Raw genomic sequence first — 25,608 nt, forward strand, 5'->3', positions numbered from 1 at the left:
CCATGTATACCACTGCCCACTTTGATTAAAATTTCATTTTTCATTCTATACGGAGGATTTCAATGGCAGGAAAATGTTTTTCTTTGCTTTGCTTTTTTTTTTTTTCTTTAAGTGCTAGAAGACAGGAACCCGTTTTATTGCCATTTTTTATTCTTTATACTTTGATATGTTATACATATTATTTATTGCCCACTAAATAGTTAATACCAACAATGATAACTCCTCCTTGTTGGTGGAAGTCACTTCTGGGGTGTGAGAAAGGGCATCTTACAGATTGGGGAATGAGACACGGGTTCTGATGATCACCACAGTATTCATTACCAACGACTATTTTGTAACATTTCCAAAGCACAATGACACGAAGCTCTGCAGACCTGTGATGACTGTATCTGAGAATTTCTTTCAAACATCTCATCCACTGGCTTGGAGCAAGTCCTCTAAGGAGCCACCTCCAAGGAGCTGGGGCCATTCTCGTGCCAGCGTCAGGACTCCCGGTCCATGTATCTGGCAGGAGTGATGCACTCAGAGTATGGTGCCTGTTCTGACCAGTCCGGTTCACCTGATCTGATGAAAGGTCAGCAGGACTAAGCTCTGCGCCAGGATTCCAAGGATTCCAAGTTCCCTTCCTCCACCCCAGGCCAGTGACTTGTAAACGTGGAGGCTCTGCTAAGCACTGGGATTTTATTAAGGGCCTTGTTAAAATTTACTAGAGTCAAATAAAGAAAAGATCCAGCCTTGGAAATCATTCTCCACCCATGTCTCTCCTTCTCCCTGCTTCCCACCCCCACCCCTGATCCTACTTATTCATCCATTAAGCAACTAACTACTGAGTGAATTCGGGAAAGTTACCCGTATCACATAGCTTTAGAAATCACTTCAGAAAACGCCTTTAGGAAGGTAGGTCACCTCTTTCCATTTGTCTTACTCTGGCAGGTCTGGCGCCTAAGCCAACAGGCAGTGAAACACTATGGTGAAGGATAGAGAGATACAAACTCTTAAATCAGGCCTGAGTTAAATCCTGGCCATTGAATCCGACTGGGATGACTTTGGGCAAGTTACTTAACCTCTGTGAGTCTCACTTTCTGCATCTATAAAATGAGACGAGTACTATGACCTACTGTGTCAAATATTGAGAGGGTTAAGGAAAGTAATGCATGTCCACTGCCTACCCCAGTGTTGAGCGCACAGCAGGTGCCAAAAATGTGAGCTATCAACAGGGGTCCCGTCCTCCCCCACACCCCCCCCCCCCCCCGCAAGGCTGCATTGCTCCATCTTGTGTTTAAGAGAATTTTTGCCAGCTACATGGGGAACTAAGGAGAGGAAAAGCCATGTTCATGCTGCTGGATTCACAACTTGTCCCATCCTTCTGTGATGTCATAATTCGAGCAGCAGCCCACAAATCTGAACACTAACCAGCGCTGTAACTGGTCCCCACCTCCCATACACTTTTCATCACCCACTTGCACACAACATCTGGGGCCTCTATTTCCACCCTACTATCCTGTGAGCTCACTGCCCAGATTCCGTGTCCAATGATACTCAGAGAGCTGGTATCCTCAGGAGGTAAGCATACCAGGGCTTCCAGGATCCAAGGCAGGAAGCCGTCTTCCAGGAGAAGCTGAAATTTTGCAAAATGGGATACAGGCAGGGGCATCTCTTTAAAACTGAAATCCCTGTGCTCTGGGGGACCTGAACACAGGTTTCATTTTTCAAAGGGCCAACATGTCGCCAAGATTGGGTTACTCTGTGTTCAGCGGCTGCTTGACCCCTCCCTAAGCCCATACCTGAGGCAAAGACCCACCTAGAATTGAACCCGGGCTATACAGGCAGTTCAGGGCAGTCAGGGCCTGAAGCAGTTCCTGGGTTGACGGACACTTTTTGAGCAAGACTGACTCCTTCTACTCATTCAGGTCTCTGCCCAAGTGTCCACCCCTCAGAGAGTCCTCACCAGACCTCCAAATATAAAGTCGCATGCATCCTGTCTCCTCTGCACGTTTTCCTTTTCTATGACTTCATGCCACTTATTCCAAAGCATCTCACGTATGTATTTGCTTACCTGCGCTTGCCTGCTGCCCCTAGACTGTCAGATCCCTGGGAAGAGAAGCTCTACCTGTCTTGTTCATGCTATGGGCCCAGCATGTGCTAGTTTTTGCACTGAGGAGATAAGGGAAAAGAACAAAAGACTTATAAGAGGCCACACAAAAATCTAGACTCCTGCTTGCCATTGGGGCTTAGAGTACAGAGAATGGTCTTTTTAGAAAGGAAGGAAGGACAGTAATGTTCTTTTACTTTTGATGTTCTAAAGATTTACCGCACACACACGAACTGACTATAGTCTCTGACATCGTACACAAGGCCTGAGAAACTCAAGGTCGTTTTCTCTGGAAGTATGGCTGGCCATTATATATTACACATAGTCTCTCTCTCATACTCTCTCTTGCTGTATCTAGTGAATTTGCTGAGCCCAAATTGCTGAGGGCCTGGATATCTAAAGACATGGAATGGTAAGTCAGTATAAATTTGGTGAGAGCCAAGAAATCTGAAGTATTGGTGGGGGCGGGAGGCTGGTGAGATGGGGTCTGGAAGAGAAAGAAGAGGAACAGTCGCGGCTTTGCGAAGTCTAAAACAGGTCAACAAAAAGGGGCAGGTCGAGACTCAGGTCAAGCTAGCTTCCCTCACGTAGCCACAAATGCTTCCCTTTGCTTCTCTGAGCTGGCAACAGCTTTCTCTGTACATGGGGCTGCAGGGAAGGATGGGGAACAGGGCAGAGAAAGGGAAGCCTTGTTCACAGGAGGATTAAGAAGCAACCTCACAAGGCTGCAATGACTTTGTAGGCTACAGAACAAAACTTCCAAAAGGGCAAAAAGTAAAACCTAGTTATTGAGGGGGGCCGCATATCCATGCAAAAATAAACTGCACACCACCTAACCAAATGAGAACAAAGCAACACTCTTGACAGATAGATCTGGCCCAGTGCAGATTTTCTATATATTATGAAAGAATAAAACAGGAGCAGCTCTGGCCACCCTCCTTGTCATGGCAACTACCACTACCTGCCCCTTCTTAGCAGCTGTTCTTATGAGCAGGATGGAATGCTCCTGCTATAAGGGCAGGTTCAGGGCATGTTTCCTGGTGACCCAGAATCCAGTGGGAGAACTCCTGCAGGTGTGCATTTAAAGGCCGTGGGTACATCTGCAAAAGAACGCTGGAATTCTGAGTTTCAGGAGCCAGTGAGCAATGGGGTCCCAGAAGCCAGAGTCTGGCAATACGCATATTCACACACACACACACACACACACACACACACACACACACACACACACACAGAGGCAAGAATGGTTTCTGCTAGGATTGTCCAAAAGTGATACATAATCCATAGCTGTGTAACTTTGTGTAACAACCTGTCTAGAGCCTTCAAACTTTTTGATAAAATTAAGAAATTGGAATAGGTACCCTCTAAGGATTTTTCAGTTTAAAAATTTTAGACTTCTATGCAAACATTACTTTCTATGCTCTTTTGTTTTTCTCTCCCCTGCTCTTCCTGTTTCATCTTCTGCCTTTCTTCTTTTCTTCCTCTTGGCCAAGTGCCCTTCATTTGCCTCACATGGGCCAGTGACCCCCAGCAGCCAACCAGGAAAGCCAGCAAATCAGCAACTGTTTTCACAAGGTTTGGAGTAGCTGATGTCCCATGGTTATGGTTCAACTATCCAGCTCCTAGGTTCTAGGACAAATCCCCAAGTCTCTTGTTAAGCATTAAATAAGACATACCAGCCAGTCAGCAAAAGAGAGTCTCCTGACTGAGTCCTGGTGGTATGGAACAATAAATACAGTCACTGCACCAAGCTTAGTCTAATACAGAAACAGGTGCGCCCAAATGGCAACATTTCTGCTGCAGAAATCAAGACAGGCTCATGGGGGAAATCTAGCAACTAAGGCATCATGCTGACTGTGGGAGAAGTGACTTTTGGGGATCCAGAAAGCCTTCCTAGGAGAGGGCATGATAATGTGCAAGGTTAGCAAAACATAATATCCTCATTCTTCATTAAGTGCATCTACTCCTATAAATTGAGAAATCACATCATTTGGGATGGACCCATCCATTAAACATACATAGTATGTGTAGTTATCATTTGTTGAGTGCTATCTGCTATGAACTGCACTAAACTCCTCATACACACCTCATTCAGTCCACAATAAAACAGGAGATTGATGTCAGCACAGTGTTAAGAGCATGTTGCTAGTCACACAGATTCTGGCTTTCTCTATACCTCCATTTTTTCATCTGTGAAATGGGACAAAGAGTAGTATATACCACATAGGGTTAGTATGATTTTTCAATTAAATATTATATAAACCACGTAATACAATGTTAAGAATGTAGTAAATGCTCCGTAAACATTACTTATTGTTGATGGAATCATTTTTCCATATATACCTACTAATGTCTAGAGAGCGTAAGTGAGCTGAGGTCACATGGCTCACATGTCACCACACTCTGTCACCCCTTGTGATGTAAACTATCACTGCTTGATGGCAACTTCTTTAAATTTTCCAGTAAACTCTGCACCTTCTGGGACTAGACCTACAATCTACCTTTAAAAGTCATTGTGGATCTGCAGGTCAATTAATCTTGCCTTGGAAAAGTCATGCAAATATATGGCATATGCAGTAGGGCCTTAATTAGAGTTAGAGGTGCCTGTAGTCTTTACCTTGAGGTCAGTAGATCAGGTGCTTCATGATCATCTGTGATTCCTCTTTGCCCACCCCTCCCCCCCATTCCAGACTCTTCTGGAACATTCCCTTTTGTTCTTCCCTAATGACCCAGCTCACCCCAGGCACTGGGGGTCCCCAACACAGAAAAGTCAAGGAGTGGGCCAAGAAGAGCTATGGCATGAAATGGGGCTGGAAAGGCATAGACCCAGCAATGCTGGAGGCTCTCACAAAAAGCTTTTAAGGAGAGGAAAGCAGCTACCTTGGGGGGCGTTCATAACACTTATGCCAGCCCTCGCTTGCAGCATGGTGGAAAGGGCGGGCCAAACTACATACCATCTGCAGCCAGCTCCTCAGAGTCCACTGAATGTTTCCCATAAGCCTCTATATGGCAATGGGGCCAAATTTCCTGGTTGACCTCAAAGGCATGTACTACAGCAGTAACTAGGAAGCATGGAAGAAGTGGCATAGATAATTGGTCCTAGGAGGCAGTCCTAGAAGAATTTTGTCTATAAGGAAAAGAAGAAGGTAAGAGAAAGAAAAGCCTAAGGAATGCCTTAGTGTCTTCAAGCAGCTCCCAAGTTTTATTTCGTTTATTTGCTTATATGGGGAGAAGTCAGAGAAGCAATCTGGAGCCAATGAGGATCAAAGAAAGGAAAAAGGGCTTAAGCTGGAGAAAAATTCCAGTCAGACAAAACAAAGCTCTTTTTGAATGCAAGGCTGATAAGATTGCTCGGTTTCACTGTTGAGTGAGGTTATGGTTCTAAATCTCCAAAAAGCAATTCAAAAGCAAACAAACAAACCAAAACTCCCCCAAACCCTCCCTCTCCTCCCCAGTCCTTTATGTCTCCCACTTACACCATTTGTCCCAGAATTACCAGCATCATTTATACCATCTGTATTAGAATTACCTGGAAAGCTTATATAAATACAAGTTCTCAGGCCTCACCTCAGTCACTATTGAGTCAGAATCTCTGGGAGATGGGTGCACCATAAACCACAATCTGACAAGCTCCCAAGGTGATTCCTATTTACATGGAAATCAGGGAGTGAACCAAGGCAAGGTGCCTTCCACCTTGAATTTTCTGAATGTATGCATTTTATCAAAGTCATCAGAGGGCTGCTACAAAGGGCACTAAAATAAAAATGAAAGCTGCCTTTCCCAGGGAGATGGGGTTGCTCAGTGCTAGAGTACCACCCTGACCCCAGGGCACAGCCAAGCAGATGAGCTGAAGATACAGGTTCAGTCGGTAACCCTTGATTACAGACAGACAGCTGACAGGGGGCTGCCAGGCCTCGCCCTGGAGGGATGGGGTGGGAAACGTCACTTAAGGGCAAATTCCTGTGCCTAGAAATCAGATCTGAGTGCAGCACTCCCATCCTCTACTAGAGAAAGAAACCTTACAGTGATTTATCTTTCTCCCTCTTATCTCTGAGTTGGGCGCTGAACTGTGCAAACACACATATTGATTTGCTCTTCACTCCTGGGCGCAGGGCAGTCTTCTTGCCAAGGGACTGAAAACATCTCCACCCATTCTGAGGTGTGTGACTGCTGATCCAGGGGAAAGGGGAGGGCTCGAAGGCACTTATGTTTCTTTTTTTTATGTGGGTTTTTTTTTTTTTTTTTTGGCCTACACAGTGTTTTTGTTTTGTTTTTAACTTGTCTTTTTTTTTCTTTTTAAGTATAATTAACATACAGTATTATAGAAGGCAGTTTTCTTTTTTCTTCTATTGCAACTACATCTTTGCAACATGAACACACAGGCTGGCATAAGGGACTCCTTTTCCTGGGCACTCTTGCGGTGGCTTCCTCAAGGTTGCAGAGAGCGAATTTTTGCCTCTCTCTGCTGGGTGTCCACTGGCACCCAGCCTTGACACCTAGCCTCTGCTGATACTCCCAGGCCGATTTGCCTCCTCCTACTCTGGGCTGCTGGGTGATAGGAGGGGAAGTGCTGGCCAGGGTTGTTTCACAGAACTTTGAGCTGCATCATGGAGAGGGAAAGGGAAGCGATACTGTGTTAAGAATCAGAATCACCCAACTGTGTCAACTCATTCCCTATGACTGTGACTCTCTCACCAGTGCAAACACTGGCCCTTCTCAGATCTGGGAGCCGCCATTTTTCAGAAGAGGGGATGCAAGTGGTGGACTGCCTAAATGAAACAACATTGCCTGCCAGTCACAGTCTCATTGGAAGTCTTGATTCTATTCCTTGCTTCACAACCAATTGTGGGTTGTGCCATATGCAATTTTTCGCTAACTACTGTCCCAAGTTAATTCAGTTAAAAAAATTAAACTAGAAAGACCTGTAGGATCACTCCCACTCCCATACATTCCGATAGCTTCCTTGAAGGAAAAGGGGATTAGGTTTATCTAGATTAGTGAATTTGTCTATGCCTTGCATCTTATTTCCTATGTACTCAGAAGGCCCATAGTTATGTCATAACTGCTACATCCATGAGAATCAGAAAAACTAATGGCTTAGCAGTTTTCAGCAAATTGTGATCACCTACCACCTCTACCATTTGCTTAAAACAAGCTGGAGAGCATGCCAAAAATGCAGATTCCTGGGCCCTGTCCCAAAATACTGAGGGTGGAATCCTGAAATCTACATTTTTAATAAATGTTATTTTCATAGCTATTATGCCTTTCCTTCGAAGCATAGCTGAAAATATTCCACTTTTATAAAGGACTAATTTAAATAAGTCCCCCGACACCTCCTATAGCCTCATAATCCATTTGCTTTTGCTGCCTCCAGCATCCACAGAAAATACACATACTTTTTTTCAGTTCTTTGTAAATAGTCTAAAATGTTCCTGTTCTGTGTTTTGTTTAGGAATACGCATGTTCCCTGGTCCAGAAAAGAGACTGGCAGGCTACAGTCCTTAGGCCAAATCTGGCCAGTCACTGCATATTTGTGTAATAAAGTTTTATTGGAACACAGTCATGCCATTTTGTTCACATATTGTCTATGGCTACTTTTATACTGCAATGCAGAAGTGGACAGTATGGCCTGTAAAGCTGAAAATATTTCCTATTTGGCTTTTTGCATATAAAGGATTCTATGGCTTAGAAGGGTGGAAGAGAATGGTTAGCTGTTGGACAAATCCATTTCTTTGTCTTCCTGGCACGTATCTAGACTACATTTCCTAGCCTCCTTTGCAGTTAGGCCTGATCATGTAACTGAGCTCTGGCCAAGGAAATGAGAAAAGGAATTGAGACTGGCCTGGACTGTTAAATCTCCCTGACTTGATCCTCCTTGCTGCAGACAAGCCTAGCCTTGAACCTAGGTGTCATCCTATTGGAGGTTCCAGAGATTCATGAAGGAGTTTGGGTCTCTCTTAGTCATTACTTGGGACCAAGCCACTCATGCATGGAAAATGCATTTTGGGCTTTATGTAAGGGAAATAAATCTCAATCAATTTGGGTCATTATACATTATATTGAATTCACTTGCTAGAGCAGCCCAATTAATTCAATTTAAACACAGAGTTCTCTTCATAGGTAAAAGAATTAAGGAGGGAGGTCCTTTGCATTTTCAAATGCAGGATGGGAAATAATGAGTTGCTACTTGTTTATAGGGAAAGAGAAGGTTAGAGAAGACAGGGCAGTGGTTGTGGGAACTGTTTGGCCTGAGGGCTAGCCTCACATCCTGTAATGCCAGCATAATGAGTTTGTTCTCCCCATTGATGACAGGTAGAAGCCCTGTCATTCACAGTGCTAGAGGAAGAGACTGGTCCCTTTCTCCAAGAAATAAGTACCTTCAGGGGAGATGGAAAAGTCTAGCATCCAGGTTAATATCTTGTAGAAAGCCACAAAGTGCAGGGGAAAGAGTTCTGATAAGGTGTGGCAGACTTGGCTTTCAGATCTTTCCTGAAAGAATTAGCTGTGTACCTTAAGGTAAGTCACCACCCCTTTGAAGGCACGACTTCCTCATCAAAACAAGTCTACATCTTTAAAATGTCAGAACCATACTGGATTTCAAATATAAGCTAGCTCAGTGGTTTCCAAAGCAAGTTCCAAGAATTCCTGTGATCCTTCAGAGGTCCCTCAGTATCTTCTACAAGGTTTAAGGGATGGGCAATGGGCAGATTCTGGGCTTCCCACTGACTGAACCAGTATGGCATGGCTTTTTATTTATTTATGGGGGGATAGTATTTTGAAGCGATAACTGATATGTTCCACACCACACCCACCAATACCCATACACTTTCTTGTACCCAAGCACACAGGATATATTCTACCTTTGCCTTAGGGATGGATTGTCCTATACAACATAGAGAACAAAGAAATTAACTCTTGGCTTTTAAGTTTGAAAAATCTAGACCTGTGCTGTGCAACAGGACAGACACTAGCCACATGTGGTTATATGAATTTACGTCAATTAAAATTCAACGTTCAGTTCATTGGTCATACCAGTCACATGTAGCTGTGGCTACCATAACGAACATTTCCATCATAATAGAGAATTCAGTTGGACAGTGCTGATCTAAGCACTAAGTACTTGGGGTATACTGGATTAGTCAGAATTAGTAAATTCTCTGATCCAAAGATTTCTCCAGTTGGGAAAAATATTGAAAAGGATTGTGAAGGGAGTTGAGACACAGATGGGCACATGGTAGAGACCCCTTTCTTAACCTTTCTCTGCCAAGCAGCAGGACTGGACGTGGATGGAATGAAGAATGATAGAAGCTGAGGTCTGAGGAGACCAACTGTGCCAGGTGGAGCCAAGTGAGGGGACAAAGCCTCTCAGAATTACCTTCGCTCTGTCCTGGTGTGGGGGCATTAGAGAAGAATGGATTCATGGTGGCAATTAGCAGTCTTGAAGGGGAGACAGTCTTTGAGAGTTTCCCAGAGCTTCTGAGGGGCAAGGAAGTAGAAGAATAATTTCCTGTGCTGGGCAGAATTGCAGGGAAGAAGGAAGGTGGATGTAAAGAGGGGGTTGTCTTATTGGGTGCCCACGTAGACAGACTTAAATGCTCTGAACTAGATGCCCATCACCTCCTTCTTTATGTGGGCACCATTTAAACACCCAGGAGCATGGACACAGCCCCAGCAGTGTGTGAGGTTTAGCTTTTGTGGAAAGTGGGAATGAGCGAGAAATTGTTATATAAACTGATGTTTGCAGACTGTGTTTACATACACTATGTATTTCTTATATTTTCCTTGTACAAACACAATCCTGCCACTGAAAATAATGAAAGGTTGATCAGTTCTACGAGTCAGAGATTAATGTTTCTTGCAGCTAAGGGTATCCTATTGGACAAAATGTGTCTGGGGTAACAGGAAGATGCAGGAAGTGGTTTCAGACCTGTCACTGTTTTAGATGAAACATAGGGTGTGTAAAGGAGACAAAATTCTCTGGCACATGCCCTAACTCCCCTCCCAAAGGGAACAAGAGCCATGACAAGTAAACAATAGAGTATGTGCTCTGTGCTTAAACACAGTAACTCACCAAGAGGAAACACACCCCATCCAAGCTTAAAGCTCTGCCTTGCTCCACAAGAAAATGAGCAAACGATGAACAGGTAGTAAGCAAAAATGTGCTTCTTAGTGAAAGCACTATAGCGTTTGTACTTCTAGAGATGCCCAGTCTAAAATGATGTTCCCTGGGGGCCTGAGTGGCTCAGTCAGTTGGTGTCCGACTTTGGCTCAGGTCATGATCTCACGGTTCTTGAGTTTGAGCCCTGTGTTGGGCTCTGTGCTGACAGCTTGGAGCCTGGAGTCTGCTTCAGATTCTGTGTCTCCCTCTCGCTCTCTGTGCCCCTCCCCCACTCACACTCTGTGTGTGTGTGTGTGTGTGTGTGTGTGTGTGTGTGTGTGTGTGTCTCAGTAATAAAAAAAATTAAAAAAAAAATTTTAAATGATATTCTCTGGCTATATGAAGGGGACTACGAAAATGAAAGCTCTGACTTCCATTATCTGAACATACTCTCTGTGAGTTCCTGAAAATTTCCTAATCAATTTATTTATTGTCACACCAGCCACATTTTTATCACTCTGGATGGCCATCTTATGGTGAGGAGTTGCATGAGTGTCCAGATACACACAGGCATATAATGCAAGCACACCAAAGAAGGTCCTGAGAACCAAAGAAGGCTTTAGTGTGAGTTCTTCCATGAGGTCCACATGTTGGTATGTACAGCAGTGAGTCTCTTGGCAGAGATGGACTTGGGGTTTCATTTCCTCCATTATTATAAGAAAATGGTTTGTTCTTTGTAAAAAACCAAAAAGGTTGTGTTATATTAGGGTTCTATTAAAAACTGGAGGCAGTGGAATTTTCATTTAAAGAAGAACGATTATGGGGCACCTGGGTGGCTCAGTCGGTTCAGTGTCCCACTTCAGCTCAGGTCATGATCTTGCAGTCTGTGAGTTTGAGCCCTGTGTCAGGCTCTGACAGCTCAGTACCTGGAGCCTACTTTGGATTCTGTGTTTCCCTCTCTCTTTACCCCTCCCACATTCATGCTCTCTCTCTCTCTCTCTCTCTCTCTCTCTCTCAAAAATAAAACATTAAAAACACTTTTTTAAAAGAAGAATGACTATAAGACTGAAGGTTTTCACAGGTCCTTAGTATTCTTTAGGGACAGCTCTAGACCTCTGGGTAGGAGGCCGTTGGCAGTGACAAGAAGCTATGGTAAATTCCCCAAAGCCTTCTAGGAAACTAGGGGGCTTCTAAGCTCACTGGGAAATCTCTTCTCTCTCTCTGTCTCCTCCTTCTCATTCTTACCTTCTGTTCTCTTTCCATCCTACTCCTAGCTACCTTCTCCCACGGATGTCTCCTAGAATCTTCACCCTGCCTCCTGTGCCCCAAACTCTTGGGCTCCCCCACCATATTAAAGGCCTTCTCTGCAATGTGCTAGCAGAGATAGAAAAGTTGGGTGAGTGTGTCAGTGTGTGTGTAAGGGAGCCAGAGGTTGGGTTTTCACCTGTGCTTCACCCATCTCCTCAGACAGAGGGAAGCAGGTATACAAGGGGCAGGTGCATTTTCAGAAAGGGACCAAGGACTGAATCCAGGGAAAGGGAAAAGAACTGTTTTTTCTCCCCAGTGGAAACATTTATATCCTGAATTTGGAGAATTGGATTCTGCCAGAAGGCCACATTGGGTGTGTCCTGAGCTATGGGCCTCATGAGTGCTATTTTATTTATCCTCAAAACCAGCTGGGACATAGGCATAATTATTCTTCTTTTATGAATAACCAACGGGAGGATCAGAAAGGTGAAGAACATGACCAATCATCCAGCTGGTAAGCCTCTGAGCCAGGAACTTAATCCGGAGAGCAGCACTAAGGTCTAGCAACTGGGAAACTCCAGGACGGCCAGTCCACCCAGGGAGGAAGAGGAGAGCCATTGAAGGGGCTATGATAACAGCTTGTGCTTAATAAGCGCTTATCTCATGTGCCTTATCTCGTGAGCAGCAAGGCTGGGATTTGGCTGAGATCCTAGAGTTTGAGAACTACATTGCCCCAGTGTGAGCTGTGGGCAGACACATATTCTCTAACTTCAGGAGGCAAACCTTCCCAGTACGGAGAGGAACCTGTCTATCACAAACCTCTCCCTGGGCAGTGGGAGCAGATAGGCTTTTCCTGCCAGAAGTTGCCAGAAGGACTGCGAGGCTTTAAGGTTGACTAAGCCATAATCCTACTCTAGATCATGCTGCTGCTTCCGTTTCCTGAGCAACAGCACGGAACTGGGAGAACATACATGCTATTAGATTTGGACAGGGAGGCGAGCAGCAGTGTTTGTCACTGGGAACGGAGTGTGACACAAACAGCCTGGGCTCCGTGCCTTGCCCAAGCTGTCACACGCACCCCATCCTCCAGAAGCAAACCGATAGCAACCCAGAATACACCACCCCCTACTTGTCTTTAAAGAAGAGTAGCAGAGGAATGGGGGCAGAGAAGAGACAAAATGAGAAGACACAAACCCAAGCCATAGGGGCAGCTTCAAAAAATTCCTACTTAGGCATATAGAGTTCTCACAGGGCCATGGGATCAGAGGCCAACTGCGACTCCTGAAGTCTCCAGACACATCCAAGTCTCACTGAATTAGAAGATAATCAGTAAACTCAATTTCTTCTCATTAGGATATGGCTCTTCATTACTGTGGCTGGTGCTTTTTCAGAGAAGAGGTCTGAATGGAAGTGTGAGTCAGGGCAAAAAGTGCTGCAAGTTTCAGAATGCAATCCACCCTTTTACTGGGCCCAAGTCAGAGAAGGATGTGAAGAAGGCACTTTTCCAGATACAGTTTTGAAATCAGTCAGAAAGTTAAGAGAATTTCAAAAATTATCTTGGATCCATCTGGAATCTTAAAGAAACTATCACTCACAGAAGAACAGGAGTGAATTCAGATAGTTCCAGCCCAGTAATGGAAGCAGCAACTTGGGCTCCTAAGTGCCTGGATCATTCTGGAAGGTCATACTTACTGCATGTCTCCTCCAAGCACTTCTGCCCTGTGGTGGATTCTGTAGACGTGATGTACCAGAGACCAAACCACATGGGTCCAGAGAAAAGTAGAGAGACTCAAATTTCCCTGGAACAGATGGTAAATTCTTCACTTTTTTCTTCTCTTTGATTTTGTTTTCTCATGAGTTCCTTCTGCAGGATGCACTATGGGGAATCCAGGAATACCTGCTAGAGACCAGGCATGCAGGAAACCTGGACATTTCTGTGGCAAAGAACCCAAGAGATGCTGACACCAACTTTCTTCTTGACAGAGAGGGAAGCACACAGCTCTGGGGGCCTTCTAGAGTCACGGTATGCAAATAATTCAACAAATGGCTTAACAGCAATGTTGTCAGAAAAAGAATTTCCAATTCTATCACCATGGTGACAGCTCATCAAAGAAAAAAAACCTAAATCTAAAAACTGCCTTCTTTGGCTGATGAAAAATAATAAATAGGGCTCCCAGGCTTGTACCTTATATTAAACTCTCATTGCCACCCTGAATTCTCCCCCAGCTCCACCCTCATACCTGGCCAGGTCTTCATACAGTTACAGCCACCTGTGATTCCCCATGATGCTCTTGGGCCCAGGAACTTAAAAGACGAGTGGTTCATTCCCCAGACTCCCAAACCTCCAGCCTGCCTCCTCTTCCCATGCTCTTCCTGGCATTCATTAACCCCTGACCCCGGGTTTATTGGCTGTCCATTGCAATTTCACAGACAGGGTATTTCTGGAAGTGGCTACAAGCCCCAGGTTGCGTCTACTCCAGGGATGGGGCATTCACAGGAGAGAAGGCTAGTATGTCCGGAGGGACTGAGTCAGAAATGGCACTTGTGACTTCCTTCTGTTCTAAGGGCTATGCCACAGCCAAATTTTTATATTAAAAACTGGATCGTATAAGTCTCCAAGGCATCCTGAAACAGACAGCATACATATTTTGCCATTTCGAGAACTGTGATCCAAGCAACTGCTGAGGGAGTGACGTTTTCAAGAAGTGGGGCCAAGAGCAGTGATGGAAATACAGAAGCAGCAAGCTGTAGGTGTAGGGAGGCTTGCTGCATCTTGTAGGGACAAGCAAATACTAGGGAGCACCCAGTCGATTGACTGCAGATTACTGCATTCTGACCTGGCCACACATTGGAACACTGCAAGATTATGACATACAAACAACTGAAGATCTAGGCTTATTGATGTGGAGAGATGTCCACAATATGTTGTTAGCAAAAAAACATGCTACAAAACAACGTATACAGTGTAATCCTATTTAAAAAATTTTTTTAAATGTTTATTTATTATTGAGAGACAGAGGGACACAGAGTGTGAGCAGGGGAGGGGTACAGAGAGGGGGAGACACAGAATCTGAAGCAGGCTCCAGGCTCTGAGCTGTCAGCACAGAGCCCGACGTGGGGCTCGAACTCACAAACTGTGAGATCATGACCTGAGCCAAAGTCGGTCGCCTAACCAACTGAGCCACCCAGGCACCCCTAGTGTAATCCTATTTAAGGTATGTTTTTATGTGCCTATACACATAAAAGAGTAGAAGGCTGTATAGCAAAATGTTAATCACTGTTACCTCTTGTGGTTTCTCCTTTTTATCTTTCCAAAATTTTGGTGCCTAAAGCAATATTTTATGTGGTGATTTTATATTAATACTATATCAAAAAATCCATAAAACTCTAAAGTAGCGTTAAGAGTGACTTTTCGGGGTGCCTGGGTGGCTCAGTCAGTTAAACACCCGACTTTGGCTCAGGTCATGATCTCGCAGTTCGTGAGTTCAAGCCCTGCATCAGGCTCTGTGCTGACAGCTCAGATCCTGAAGCCTGCTTCAGATTCGGTGTCTCCTCTCTCTGCCCCTCCCCATCTCACACTCTGTCTGTCTCAAAAATAAATAAACATTAAAAAAAAGTGACTTTTCAAGGATAAAAGATAGGGATCAGGTCTCTACTCTACCAGGAACTCTGGTGGGAAATAAATTAAAGGAACCACATGGTCGCTGCCCTCACAGGGCTTGAAGTCTAAACAAGGTGATACATGAAATAATCACTAGGTCCCAGATCTTCAGGAGTAAATGAACAAAACATTCAATGATGGTGGATCATGTTCTCACAGGTAGATAGACACAGGTGGTTAAGTGGACAAGATCATCTAGATTCCCATCCCAGATGGATGTGACATTGATCAAGTTGTTTATCTGCATGGAGACCTAGTTTTCCCATCTAAAAGTGGGGTAACAGCAGAAGATCCGCCTCAGAAGACTGCTGTGCTGTTTAGATGAGGTAAAGACAGAACACAGTGCCGACAGGGACATTCAGGAAATACCAACTATTACCATTACTATTCATTACCACTCTCACCAAGGGCTCTGTGAAAGCAGGTGTGGGCATAGCACAGACACAAGGAAGACAGCCCTTTGGCATAATATCTCCTGATGCTGACAGTCCTCTACCTTCTGGGAAAGATCCTTCCTTTAGCTTAAGTGCTTGAAGAAGTTTTAAGCAAAATGGCACTCATTTTCCCAGGAACAGGGAAGCCTGGCCCACGCCTCCCTGGCACAGCGCAATATTCATTGTAGTGCTTAATCTGTTGGTGACTTAATCTGTTGATGAAGCCAATCAATGGCTCCCTCCATCCCCAAGCAAATGAATTGCTCCCCTCCAATCGAAAGGCACCTTTAATCTGATTCCTTTTCACTCAACTCTCTACCATGACCCACGTGTCATTTCATTCCTTCTTTCCCCTCCTGCAAGTAATCAGCCTGGTCCAATTTGCTTGTATAAACAGGAGGCCTAGGTGGGGGGACGTCACTTGGCTATGGCAGTTCTGCTTTTTATACATCCCCCCGCCTTGTTTCCTGAGACCTTTCAATAGAGCCAGACTTGGAGGAGAGTTATATTAAACAGTTTGACTCCAAACCTAAACAGCCCCTGAAGCATTAGTGGTTCAAAGATCTCCTGGTGCATTTATGAAAAGCCATTGATCTGGGAAGAGGTGTTAGTGGACTTGAAATGCACTAAGAAAACTCCTTTGCTGGCAGGAGGCAGAGTGGTTTTCATTAAGGATCTGCCCTTTATCTTGTCACATCACTGACCTGCCCAAGCCGAGATGGGTATTTCCCCTTGCCTTGAGAGGAGGCTGCCTCTGGTTAGAAGTCGTGATAAGAAAGCATTCATTTTTAAGACAGACACAAAGGACAGAAGTGACTTGCTTTGTGAACGTGAACCCCAAATCTCCTTTATATTCTAACTTTCGTGATCACTTCTGATGCATAAAAGCCTTGAGAACACCATGGGTCATTCCCCGATGTTTGGTTCTCAGGACTAGGAAAATTGGGGGCAAGATGCAAATACTTGGACTTCAGAGCTTCAGGAACTTGAAATACCACCTAGTACAGGGTCCCTTCTTAACCCGGAGGACCATTTATCAGTTTCAGGACAATGTAAATTGCCTTAAGTCTCCCTTCTGCTGCGTACTACTAGGTGACCTGAGATGCATTCCTTCCTGTTGCTGCCATGATTTTCTCATCTAGAAACTGGGCCTGATGCCCTCACAGGGTTGTTGCGAGGATTAAATATGGTAATACATGTAAAGTGCTTTGCACGGTGTCTGGCATAAAGTTGACACTTGATAAATGCCAGCTATTATTATTGCTTGCTATTACTATACTATTATTTATGCAGCTTAAAAATTGTAAGCAACACTTTGCATGTCATGCATATGTGCATTTTCCCGGAATAGGTCTATACACTTAATTTTCATTTTCTCCTAAAGGGGAAGGACCACTAATCTAGCTAGACTTTCTCCTTTAATTGATGAGTAAAATCATACCCAGAGGTTTAGAGTGTTCTTTCCAGACAGATGCAAAGCCAGAACCAGAACCCCAAATCTGTTGATTCACTGTCTAGTGCTTTGCAAAGTTCTGAAGGCATTAGCAAAGGGAGCCCAAGCCTTACCCAGTGGTGCACAGAAGAAGTGATCTATGAATAAATGTGGAACAGGACTGAACACATATTGGCAAGGTTAAGGCAGAGGGGATGTTCAGAGGTCTGGAGGTGTGATGGCTGTGGAGATGTCAAAAAACTCTTGACAACAGTAATCCACAGGAGAGGCAGTGGGCAAACCAGAGTGAAGGGGAGAGCAGGTGGAGGCCACCAGCCAGAATTTTCTCCAGTTACATAAAAAAGCACATTTATCCTACAGGCTTTACAACATCCAAGATAATATGCATATTTGACTTAGGAAATAAATAGTTTTTGAGTTCTGAATGATTGTACCTCCATTTCCCAGGAAATGCAGCCCCAGGATTTTGAGGTTTGCATTGTTCTTCCTTTGACCAGGTTCTTCAAAATGCTTTCGTTTTCCCTAGTTCAGTGGTTCTTAAGTGTGTCTTTAGACCACCACCATCAGTATTCCCAGGAAACTTGTGGGAAATGCAAGTTTGGGGGACCTCCTGAGAACAACTGAAGCAGAAAGTCTGGGGGTAGGTCCCAGGAATGTGCTTCAAAAGGGTCTCCAGGTGACTCTGAAGCACACTCAACTCTGAGAACCACTTATTTAGGCCATCGGTGTGGCAGAGAAACATAACAAGGAAAGAGGGCTTTAAAAAATCTTCCAGAAATTTGAGACCCTGGAATACACTTTTTTTTTTTTTTTTGGTATGGAATAAACTGAAACTAGATTAGTAACCTAGTTCCTCTTGTATTTTGCAAACAAGAGATCTTGGAGGGAAGTGGAAAATAAATTTCAAGGCCTTTCATCTCAGTTACCATGACATGTTCATTTAGCATTGTGTGGGGAGGAAGGGAGAGAGGGAAGGAGGGGCAGCAGTTAGGCTTGTAGAGGAGAATACACAATTCCAATGGAATCCACTGTAATTTAGGGGTAATTAGCGTCTGCACATTCTCTATCCATGAGGCTCCATTAATCCAGTTAATCCTTATCTTCCAATCAAAAACAAACATCCTTGAGTGTGCTTGGGATCCTTTTAACACATTCTGCCCACCTGGATGCTGTCCTCTGCCTTGTAATCCAGAGCTTTTAGGAGCCACTTCAGCTCCTGGGAAGGGCGGGCGACTCACCGTCTTGGCTGGGTCCTGCCAGCTCCTTGGAAATAAGCCCTCTCCCAGGCTGCTCCCTCGCCCGAAGCACACGTTCTCTGGCTAGACCTGGCCTCTCCCTGTCATTACGCAAGTCGCTCTTGGTACTCCCTTGCTATTCTGGGCAGCCTTCCCTGACAACTCCTTGACTTCCCCTTGCCTAAGCAATGCAAGAGCTTGGATAATACTAATGCCTTGCATTGCTAAGACGCTCTGCTGTTTCCAGAGGCCTTTCTTATTTGCTTCACGGGATCCTCCAAACTATCATTACCCCTCTCCGCTTTCCCACCCACTTTGGCCCCCTGAAATTTACAGATGGGGGTCATAGAAGCTTCCAGGGGTTACATAACCTATCAAATTCCCACAGATAGCAACTGGATGACAAGGTAGGTTCAAAATCAGGTCTCCTGATTCGCAGGCGAAGACCTTCCTGCTATAGAACACTGTTTCTTTCTGACTACCCACCTAAATCCATAACACTAATGAATAATGCATTTGTGCTTTCACTGTGTTTATGTCTTTGGGACGCCTTTGTATCTGTGAAAATAAGTGTGTCTTCATTTAAAAGCCTTTATAGAGAAGACATCATATCTGTGTAACTCAGGCTCAAATAATAATATAAAGTGCTTCTACCTATTCAAAATATTTTCATTTTCTCTTATTTTGTCTACAAAACAATCCAACAAGTAGGATAAGCAGTATTGTATCTATTATAATGGTAAGGAAACTAAAAGTTGGCCAATAAAAGCAACTTCCTGGCTCAGCAATAGAAAGTGGTATCATTGGGAACAAAATACAGACTTCTAACATCTGGTGCTGTATTTATCTACTAGATGCATGATTTTAAAATTGTGTTCTGAAAACTGCAGGGTTCTTATATGCCACCTTGGGAACTCCTAGGGGAGCCATGGAAGGGTGGGGCTGGCAGCGCTCTGGGTCTCCTACCCTGGTTTAACTAGAATGTTCTCTCCCTTAAAAAGCAGCTTGGAAGCTGCTGGCAGGTTGTCATTTCCTATATGAAGTACCCAGCTTGTAGTACTTGTCAGGTATAGACAGTGGCTTCAGGATAGTACAGTTGCAGGCGGCCCTGATCAGCCCTGAGGATCTTATAAACACTTCTGACCTCCCAACTTGCTGTCAGTGTGGGAGGTGAAAACTGTGCCCTGTCCTCAGAGAGGGTAAGCTACCCCACAGCCTTTTCATATCCTGTTCATCAATTCAACAAAATTTGTTAGGCAACTACCATGTACTAAGTTCCGTGCTAGAGTTTGGAACTAGAATAATAGAAAACCAGTATGAAGATGACTGATTCCCTGCCCTCATGCAGCTTCACACCAATAAATAATTCCAAATCATAATAAGGACTAGGAAGGAAAGATCTGCCTGCTGTACGAAAGAGTAAAGGTGGGGGAGGGGGTCTCATCCACTTAGGAGGTCAGAGAATTCCACTTTGTGGAGACAATACTGAAGCGAGGCTTTCTCGGCAGGGTAGAGAGGGAGAGAGAGAGAGACCATTTCTGCTGCACAAAACAACATATTGTCTAGATATGAAGCAATGAGAGTGTGGCCTGTTTGAGGGATATCAAGGACATGAGCTGGCCCAGAGTGCCAGGAGATGGGAGACGGGTCAGGTGGTGCAGGGCTTAGAATTTATGCAAAGCAAAATGGACAGCTACTGTCCATTTGTCCGATTTTGGCTACTGTCTGGAAAAAAAAATGGGGTTGGTCAAGGGTATAAAGTGAAGAGACTTTTAGGAGCCTCATTAGGGTGGTTTTGTATATATGTGACTTAACTGGCCCAATTAATTTCTAATACTGGAAGTAACACTGGATGCTCTTGAGAGTGGAGCCAGTTATCAGAAAGGAAATCCACGGTCACACAGAGATGCCCTTGGGAGATTTTATAATTTAACGTGGAAGGGAGAGAGCAGGCAACATGGACAAGACTTTAGAAGAACAAGAGTGGTAAAAATGAGAAGATCTACCTTAGATTTGGATGACAAGGTCCCAGCCCTGCACTATTACATCTTATTTGTAACGTGAGACAGGCCATTTAACCAAGCCCTTAGGCCTCATTTTCCCCAGCTGTGATGAGGGTCCAATAGCCCAACCACAGCAAGTTATCAGGCAATCCGATTACATAATGTAAGTGCAAGTACTTTGTAAATGGTAAGGCATTCTTAAAATACAGGATGCCATTATCATTAACCATGTCAGTATATACACAGTAATTATAATTATAGTTCTGAGTAAATATGGAATAACATTTTTATCTCCAATTGCATCCCCAAAGTAAGTTACTAGCCACCAAGGAATTTGTGTTCTTAGACGGGTTCAGAGTTTCGTTATATTCCACCATAAATCTACCTTTAATTTTTCAAATGATAAAGTTGTACAATTACTCAATTTTATTCTTTAGAATTATCATATTTTCTCAAAATTATGGCTATAGCCATACTTGCTTCATACTATATCTCCCAAACCTTAGTCATAAATTTTTTTTTTTTTCAACATTTATTTATTTTTGGGACAGAGAGAGACAGAGCATGAACGGGGGAGGGGCAGAGAGAGAGGGAGACACAGAATCGGAAACAGGCTCCAGGCTCTGAGCCATCAGCCCAGAGCCCGACGCAGGGCTGGAACTCACGGACCGCGAGATCGTGACCTGGCTGAAGTCGGACGCTTAACCGACTGCGCCACCCAGGCGCCCCAGTCATAAATGTTTTAAAGTCATACTTTTAAACCATAAATGCATAAAGATACTTGGTATTTTATTTAAATTGAATTTATATATATTCCCTTCCACTTTTAGCTTTAATGAATTTAAATCTCAAGAATATCACTTGTGAAATATCGATTCCTAATTCACATTAAAATAGTTGGAAGGCTATCAACATACAAATAATCTGAACTATCAGGATCTCACATAACATCAGCAGTAAACACTATACTTGGGAAATAATAGCTTGTACCATTCATATTTCAGGGACTTTTTTCAGTATCAAAATTAATAGGGCCTTTTGCTAGCCGAGGGGTTCTTAACGTTAGAATCACCTGGAGAGTTTTTAAAACTCTTGATGCCCAGCTGGATCCCAGATCAAGTAAACAGAAATCTTCAGGCATGGGACCCTCAGTATACTACCAAGTTCCCTGGGATGATTCTCATTAGGGCCCAGGTTGAGAACTGACCTAGATTCTTGGGTGCCTTCCCGGGCTGCCTGGGCCTCCTAGGACTGTCCAGATATTGAGGACAGACATGGGGAAAATCTGGCAGCAGTGGAGTCAATCACTGTTTTTGTCTCATTCAGAAGGGACTAACCATCTGGATAAAAACAGTAGCAGTGCTACTACTAATAGGCAATATTCACTGAAAGCTAAGTTTACATCAGTTACTCCTCCAAGTAGTTTATGAGAATGACTTCATTAGTATTCATAGGAATGCTGCAAAGGGGGCACCATAATAATCTGCTTCTGAGATGAGGCATCTGAAGCCCAGAGTGGTGTAGGGACTTGGCCAAGGTCACACAGTAGAAGTGACAGAGCTGAAATGGAGGACCCTTGAAAGCAAGCCCAAGTCTCCATCCTTTATTCATGGCTTGCTACTTAAAACAGACATCTTAGGGCCTGGAATCCTGTTCTATGAACCAGAATCTTCTATCTCTGTGCCTTCTTTAAAAAGTTACTTGTTTGTTTGTTTATTTTGAGAGAGACAGAGAGAGAATGCAAGCAGGAGAAGGGCACAGGGAGAGGGGGACAGAGGACCTGATGCAGACTCTGTGCTGACAGCAGAGAGCCTGATGTGGGGCTCCAACTCATGAACCATGTGATCATGACCTGAGCTGAAGTCCAACGCTTAACTGACCGAGCCACCCAGGTGCCCCTCTGTACCTTTTTATTAGACTCCTTTCCCTATCCCTAATTTGGCAGATGAGTACATTATATTGGCATGCAAATAAAGGCCTGTAGAGGCTGCAGTATTTCCCAGGTCCTATAACCAACTCCACGTGTGGTCTTGGGAGAGTCCCCTAACTTCTCTTGGATGCGCTTTTTCTCATTTGTGTTGCAACAATGAACTCTGCCTCACAGCCATTAACGTCGGAAGAGGAGGCATCCAAAGTGTTGGGTCCCCACTGCTCCTTGCCCTGGAGAAAGCTGCATGGGGAGGGAAGGATGGTTTCCAGCAGCCCAGAAGTCACTTTTCTCCTTTGTAGGATCCAGTTTCCCCCAACAGACTTCAGTCTGGATAAACAAAACCAGATTAACACACCTAGCGGATCTTTGAGTCCAGTCTGAGTTTTTAGCATCCAGCTACAGGGAGGTGAGAAGAGTCTGTTGTTTTCTAAAAGAGAGATGAAGAAACCATCCTCCAATTATGCAGCAGACTCTGCCTCACAGTTGAATAAAGGGCATGAAATCGGATGTTTTCAAGCTCAAAATAAAGCAGTGGAAAATCCACCTCCCTTCTCCCTCCATAAAGAACATCTAACACATTGCATTTAATTTCCGAATAGGGCAATGTTCTTTTTAAGGGAAATGTTAAGCAGGGATTAAAGACACGATGGGCTGTGTAACTCTATCCTCAGCCCTTTCATTGTTAATAGTATTTTTTTTGGCGGCGTCTGTGCAGAGATGTGGGAAAAACCAAAGTCTTATGTAAATGAGAAGTGACACACTGATAAACCAAGCGCCAGACCTGAGGTCTTAATTACACAGGAGTCTAGATGTCAGAGTGAATGCAGCTTATTGACGTTCAGAGATTTCACTCAGTATTAAGTTGGACGACCTTCTTCCGGGAACAGACAGCAAAGCGCAGGTTTCTCATTACTCAGGGCCACGTTCGCAAATGGCAAAGGGCTACGTTCATGCCTGGGCACTTTTCTGGATAGAATATGTCCCTGAACTCTGACACTCCCACTTGCTTGCAGTGGCACAAGCAAAGCAAGGTGTTTGCAGGTGTTTCCAGCTGTGGAGTAAACTGCTGGTAATTGACAATGGTTCTTAAAAGCAAAGGTCTCCAATGGCGTCCCCCCCACACACACACACAATAGCCTACCCTCCCCCCATTTGGCATCATTTGTGGCATCTGACACACTGTCAGAGGCATGATTTCAACAGCTAATACTCCTGTGAGGTATATGAAAGCATTAGTAGCTACTTTTTAAGGCTGGGAAGCCTGCAAGGTCAATAATTAACAAGCATTTGTGTTACTGAACAGGACACTTGGGGGACATAGCTCACACAAGGCGTTGCTGGTGGACTGGAGTCAAGGGAGGTTTATATCTCCTGGCTGGGGGCTCTTTTCATTAGCTTGACACTGTGGCCATTATCCTAGGGGGTACAGGCTGTGTTTTTAAAAGGGGCTTGGGCAGAACCTAACAGTTCTCAGTGGGTGTTAGGGTCTTTGCCTTGGAACAGAAAAACAATACATCCTTTCCTTCCACCCGTACTAATTAAAGTGTCAGGATGGAGCCCCAACACTGATTTGACACATGACATGACGTCCCTTGTAATCTGACGTGTCTTAGGCTAACATCAAAGTGCCGTCAAGGAAAATGAAGCGGGATACTTAGAGTGTGCCCGTTGTAGGCTGACATATAACTCCATCCAGCTTCATTCACAGGCCCTCGCTCACCAGGAGATTAACCCGTCAGGCTGTCGAGTGAGAAGGGACGGAGCAGACCCTGACAGGAGGCCCGCAATGCAGGGGAAATCAAAACAAATCCACCTGCTCAGGGAAGACTTTTTCGACACCTCGTCCCCCTACGGACATCTGTGGCAAGTGTCATCGCGACCACTGGTGTGGCACTGGATCATTTATGACTGCCTCATGACATTATTTTTCACTGTTGTCTTTGTATTGTTGTTTGACGGCTTTGTGTAATGGTCTCTTCTCACTCCACAAATAAACTGCAGCACCTGGCAGGCGGGGAGCAGCTTGAGCACGTGTCTGTTCTAGCAAACTCCTCTGGTGACTCCACGAAGGGCTGGCTGGTTTTGTTTTTGTTTTAGTTTTCAATCTGGCATGCACCAGTACTTTTGGAGAATACGATCAAAATGAAGGATCACAAGGACGAACACGGGTATGGATGTCTTAGCAGTGTCAAAGTATGATGTTTCTAAACGTTTACTCTCAATTTCTGTACTTCTCTGTCCCAGACCAGTAACACACAGTTCGTCAACCGGCACCAATCTGCACGCTACGCTTTGAGTAGCACCATGGCAGAACACTGGGGTGCCTGGAACAACGTGGAACCTAAGATATCTCCTCAATATGTACCTGTTGATTGAAGATATATGTGCTGTACATATAACATATATATATATATATATGTTATATGTACAGCACATATATGTGTGTATGTGTGTGTGTGTATATATATATATATACACACACACACATACACACACACACATTATGTCTATATATGATGCATTCACATCAAACATAGCTGTAGGCGCATACATTCAATTAAATTATGTTTTATACCATACATGTAATTAGAAGATAGGGTTGCAAAACGGACACCTATACCTAGGAGGAATGGTGCAAACTAGCTAGCAAGTTAGCGCCAAGAACCACTCGATAAAAAGGCACGCAAGGAAAGGGAATAATGACTGAGCTATGTCTACCCAGAACTGTGTGCCATGCTTGAATTCTCCCAAGTTCTCGGTGGGTCATCCTCATATTTTACCCAAGGGGCAGTGATGCTCACTGAAGGTAAGTCATTCACCAAGGTCACACATCTATTTAGGGGTGAAAATGGGATTCAAATGTAGCTCGAACTCCACACAGCCCATGTTCCTTCTGCTGCACCACATGAATTTGGTGATGTCATGGGTAGCTATGTCTTAGTCACATCACAGAGAGCACTAAGAGGATGAGTGTGTTCTTACCACCACTTCCAAGAAAAGATGGCTGTAAAAAAAATCACCAGTGGGCTGGCCGAGGTAGGTTTCCAGGGAAAGCAAGCCTAGTAATGAGCTTCTAGGAAGTTTGTTCCCTAAGAGAAAGGCATAGAGAAGGGATGGCCCCTTTACTTGCTGGACTGAAGCATTAGGACATGATGGCTGGGATGTCCTATAGCCATCTAAGACCTAATTAGAGGATGGTGTCAACACACTGAGGAAGGTAGAGCACCAAGAGAGCCACAGAGAAGCAGAGCAGGAGCCCTAACATCCTGCACCTGGGGTATCTCCCACCTAAAGACTTCCGTCATGTGAAATACAGATGTCCCCTGCGAACTAAAAGCTCACTTTTGTAAGCTGAAGTGGAATGAAGCAAAGAGGAAGACACCATTTTGTAAAAGTGAAAATCCTCTTTGGATTTTGTTTCTTTAGCAAAAGCAGGTATGAACGTAGGTCTTCC

At 44.3% G+C, this 25,608-nt stretch overlaps 1 protein-coding gene and 1 long non-coding RNA gene across 2 annotated transcripts in view; one reads left to right on the forward strand and one right to left on the reverse strand.

Moving 5' to 3' along the window:
* Positions 1-25,608, reverse strand: part of SLIT3 (slit guidance ligand 3) — a 594,085-nt gene that overhangs the window by 314,217 nt on the left and 254,260 nt on the right. The window lies entirely within an intron of this gene.
* On the forward strand, positions 1,316-24,181 carry LOC147584182 (uncharacterized). Its single transcript, XR_015253327.1, has 3 exons — positions 1,316-1,563; positions 13,309-13,461; positions 23,863-24,181. It is a non-coding gene; the product is annotated as an uncharacterized LOC147584182 (long non-coding RNA).

The sequence above is a fragment of the Puma concolor genome, chromosome A1, assembly GCF_028749965.1.
Source record: "Puma concolor isolate L17-30 chromosome A1, mPumCon1.1.hap2, whole genome shotgun sequence".
Classification (NCBI taxonomy): Eukaryota; Metazoa; Chordata; class Mammalia; order Carnivora; family Felidae; genus Puma; species Puma concolor.